Source organism: Phalaenopsis equestris, unplaced genomic scaffold, assembly GCF_001263595.1.
Source record: "Phalaenopsis equestris unplaced genomic scaffold, ASM126359v1 Scaffold000511, whole genome shotgun sequence".
NCBI classification, from domain to species: domain Eukaryota; kingdom Viridiplantae; phylum Streptophyta; class Magnoliopsida; order Asparagales; family Orchidaceae; genus Phalaenopsis; species Phalaenopsis equestris.
This window is the reverse complement of record NW_018164951.1, coordinates 1,059,908-1,064,885: the sequence shown is the minus strand read 5'-3', so window position 1 is coordinate 1,064,885 and position 4,978 is coordinate 1,059,908. Positions and strand designations below refer to the sequence as shown.

At 33.5% G+C, this 4,978-nt stretch overlaps 1 long non-coding RNA gene across 1 annotated transcript; it reads left to right on the top strand.

The window, feature by feature from the left end:
- The first annotated feature begins 1,123 nt into the window (after positions 1–1,123).
- On the top strand, positions 1,124–3,337 carry LOC110028308. The gene is made up of 5 exons (XR_002294416.1): positions 1,124–1,136; positions 1,306–1,385; positions 1,622–1,754; positions 1,839–1,892; positions 3,159–3,337. It is a non-coding gene; the product is annotated as an uncharacterized LOC110028308 (long non-coding RNA).
- Positions 3,338–4,978: the final 1,641 nt, after the last annotated feature.

The window sequence follows — 4,978 nt, the reverse complement described above, 5'->3', positions numbered from 1 at the left end:
AACCTCCCAAACGTCATGCGCTCCAAGGAGTGCCTTCATCTTGATACTCCAATTGTCGTAGATGCTTTCCTTAAGCATCAGGACTTGGAACGAAACCATGTCACCATTTGTCATTGCTCTGTAATGGAACTTTTAGGCTCTGATACCACTTTGTTGGAATGAGGAAGCTTTTAGGAAGTGACAAAGGCTAAGAATAACTTATGGAATAAACTTCACTCTTATTTATCACATTTACTTGGCTTGATACAAACTCAAAGACTCCACCTCTATTTATACTAGTGGCACCTCCTAAATTAATGGCTATGATTGTGCCACTACAATTACAATCCAATGGTTACAAACAATTCCACACCTACCACACCTACCACACCTACTACACAATAATTTAATATCTACCACATATTCTAGAATAAGTTTCTAGAAATTAAGCCTTATTTAAACAACTAAAACCAAGTTTATATTTCAACAAGGTAGACCTAGGAAGACTTGGGCTTATTGTATTAAAAATGATCTTAATTTACTAAACTAAATGAAAACATGATACTAAATAGGACGCAATGGAGAAAAAGGATTCATGTAGCCGACCCCACGTAGTGGGATTAAGGACATTTTTTTTAAAGTAATTTGTATCAACCCCTCATAATCAAATACTCATTTTATTGTTGTTGTTGTTGTTGTACATTTTTTTTTAAGTAATTTGTATCAACCCCTCATAATCAAATACTCAGTCTATCATGGAGCAGGACCATATCCACCGAGGGCATCAGCGAGGAGATTCTCCAGCGATAGTCGGCACGGCACAATCGCCACAGGTTCGACTACAACTTCGCCGCCGACTACTCTTCACCTCTCGCCAGCCAACAAGCCTCCCACCCTTACGACCAGCCCGAGGTTGCTTCCGCCTCTGCTTTCTTTTCTTTTGATGCAGACGCTATTTCAATGGTGGCTGCTATTTGCTATTCGTGGTTGTTGGAGAATATGAGGGAGAGGGATAAGACTCGTATCAAGGATGAGGTTGTGGTGCCGGTGATCAACATGAGGAGAGCAAGGATGTGGGAGCACAAGCAAGCAGCTTGGCTGTTTCATCACATTGGAATCGATGCTTCTGCCTTGATGCTTTGATCGTCTCAGAGGAGGTCCTAAAATTTTGTACCTATTTCCCAAATTTGCTTTTCTTAATGGAAGTTATTCTTTGCATTCTGCTATGGCGGGGAAGATTGAGGAAGTTGGGCTGTCGTATGACACACTATTTGAATTACTTTTGATAATGCTATCATCTGAAATCTTCTTTTAAATGTGCAACAGCTAGATTTGGAGGGTCTTTTAATGGGCAAGCAGTTAAATTTACTTATTGTGGGACATGATGTTTTGCAAACAATGGCGAGGTAATTATTAAATTCTTACTTTCTAAGAGGATATATATGTTATCTTTTGCTTTAGTTATACTTTTTCTGCCCCTTTCGGGGTCTTTTTTCTGCCCCTTTGGGGGTCTTTGTGTACAGTTCTAACCGATAACTACTGTGAAGATGCCTATGATCTACTTCGGTCTCTCAATATAAAAAAACTTCTTGTATGTGTCCATTGTTATAGCTTCATAGCTAAATAGTTATACTGCATGCAGCTTGCAGGAATTCTATTAGATACTCAAAATCTTAGTTTTGCTGCCAAATCATCTACAAATAGGGATGCTGAAGCTGTGCAATTGCTCTTGGTTGGCTCTTCTCCTGATTACAAAGATTTTTTATTTGAGCAAGGTGCGCCTTTTTATGTGAGAAATAAAATTGCTGTTTAGAATTTTGGCTTGTGTATTGATAACATGATTTCTATGTTGTTAACAGTTATGAAAGAACGTGGAGAAGATTCTTTTCTTGAATCTTTGAGACAAAATTATGGTAAACTTCCTGCTTACGCATCATCACACATAAAATGTTTTAAAACCAATATATATATATATATATATTCATCTATTTATTTATTCATATGATTCTGCGCATATATGAGTGTGTGTATAAAATGAGACTTTATCTTTTAAGGGACCAAAAATTAATTAAATTTAAATTGAATTTTGGCTTTAATCAAATAAATGCTAAATCAAACTCAGAGGCTTAAATCAAATAAATGCTAAATCAAACTCAGATTAGAGTTAATGAGCAATTTTAGGATCGAATTGAGATCTCAGATCGAGCCAACATATTAGAAGATTTGGCTTTGTTAGAGATTAAATTGAAGGTTTTTTATTTATTTTTGAGTAAAGGTTAGATTAACTTGAGATTAAATCATTAATAGATCAAGACTTCAAACACACATTTTGTGTGTTAAAATAAGTCATACAATGGCACACTGTGGCGCGAATATTTTACTCCCTTATGCCTGATACGCCTTTATGCTATCCGAACTAGTGGATTTGCAGAAGAAAACCTGGCTTTTTCCTCATTGAACAGTTTATCGTTTTCTCTTTTTCCAGCAATAAAATTTTGGGATGATTGCATACATAGCATCTTAAACATTACTATCTAGAAAGATCACCTTGACCAATGTATTTATGTGTGACGTGATCAAATCATTAAAAATTTGATAAAAATAAAATATGTGTCGGGGTTTTATTGTGAATTTTGATATTGGTCTTGACCAATGTATTTATGTGTGACGCGATCAAATCATTAAAAATTTGATAAAAATAAAGCATGTGTCGGGGTTTTATTGTGAATTTTGATATTGGTGCGAGAATTTTGTTGTGACATGTAAGATTTATTGTTTTTAAAATACTACTATGAGAAAAAAGTTCTATGGTTTTTTAAAGGAGGATTTACATACATACCACTTAATTCCTATGTATTTACATACCTAACACCTAAACTTTAAATTTTACACATTCATACGGCACCTTTCTTAGGCTTGATAGGGTTTGCTTCACTTTATAAATGTTAAAATACTGATAATTTTGATGTGATATGAAAGATCTGGGTGGTATAAATATAAAATGTAAAAGTTTTGGAGTTAGGTATGGAAATATATAAGAATTGGGTGGTATGTTTGCATGTACATGGTAAGATGAGACCGTTATTTATATTTGCTAAGTCGGTATTATCAGTGCTCAATCTAAACTACAGTTTATAAAACAAACCGCATAATGTCTTTTCAACATTTCTCTCTTACAGTGAAGCCGAAGCCCTTCGCTGGTCCAGACGTAGGACGAGCAACAGAGCAGCCAACTTTAGCTCTACCTCCAGCTCCTTTCAAGTCTCCGGAAAGATCTTCTCGGGTTAATAAGAACAGATTCACTTTGGACAAATTGTTTAATTTTTCTTTATAATGATTAAATACCTTGCTAATAAAGTGCGGCATTTCTCATCTTTACCATCTCTGCCAGTTTTCAGGCAATGTAGTGGCATGGTGATTTGATGCTTTCCCTTGTCAGTTTAAGCCCTTATAACACGGAAAAAAATTGCGTACGTTAAGGGGTATGCAGAGATGCGTACATAATAGGGTACACGGGGTTTATACCGGGATTACAAAGGGGGTTATAACCCGTTGTACCTCCCGTGTAACTCCCATGTAACCTCCCGTGTAACCCCATTGTAACCTTGTAATCTCAATGGATAAAATAAAAGCGCGGGTTACAGCCGAGTTACACGAAAGTTACAAAGAAGTTATAACACGCTTGTAACCCCCATATAACTCTAATATAACGCCCGTGTACCATATGTACGCATCTCTGCGTACCCCTTGACGTACGCAAATTTTTTCCTTGTAACACTTGTGAAATGAATAAAACTTTTGATTTTATTAGGAATTGGGTGTTATGTATGTAAATGCACCTAAATACTAATAAATGGCAGAATAGTTCAATGAAATGACTTGGACAACAATTAGTTATAAGAGTTCGGAATCCCTTCTTTAGGGCTCTCCATCAAAGTGCAACTTGTTATTCTCTCTATGACCACCATTTTAAATTATAATCTAATGGAAATTTATATAGATACCACATAATCCTTATATATTTATATATTTAACACCTGAAATTTGATATTTATATTTATAACATTTGGGTGTTATAAGCCTATGCATGAAAAGTTGCATTTCACTTTTATGAAATTAGTGAAAGTGATGTTTTTAATGTGCCTTCAAATATTTGGGTTTAAACATGAAAATTTAGATGTTAGATATATGAATATATAAATTTGTGTGGCATGTATGTTAATGTTCCTAATTTAGTTCACTTAAATTTAAGAGATCTTTATCAATTGTTATGAAGAGAACTTTAGGTGAGAGATAAATATATTTGGAAACAATAATTAAAACAATATGAGGTGGGGAACTTGAAAAAAATATATTTTTCCATTATTTTAAGCAAACAAATTTATTAAGATATATTTTAAAAATTTTAATGGTAATATATTGTCTGTTTAAGATCAACATGGGTCTGCCCATTGAGATTGGATGCTAGATGTCATTTGAGATTGATAATCTACTTAATTTATGATATTCTCACTTGAAGATTTACCATATGATCCATAATGAGGGAAGATTTTGAGACCATGCTAATTTCTTAGCTCTATTAATGCAATATACAAGCCAAATAAGTTCAATCTTAATATGCATACAAGGCCAAAAAAAAATGCAAATTATTAGCTGGGATTAGCCCCGCACAAAATTAATTTATAATATGTTGAATTGGTTATAAGTTTGCATACATCAAAGCTTTACATTTTTTAGTGAAATTTTATTTGAATATATACATATTTATATCAATGAGCTCTCAATACCTAAATTTATAATTGATTGACATTCAGTTAAAATAGTCTTGTTTTTATAAAAAATGAAAGATAATTGTATTAAATTTTAAATTTTCAAGCAGTGCAAAATTTTTTTTTAAATAGATCCTATGTCCTAAAAATATAAAATCACTCATAAATATGCATTTAATCATATTTGCATGAAAATCAAAAAATTTAAAATGGTTATCCCTAAAAGGCTA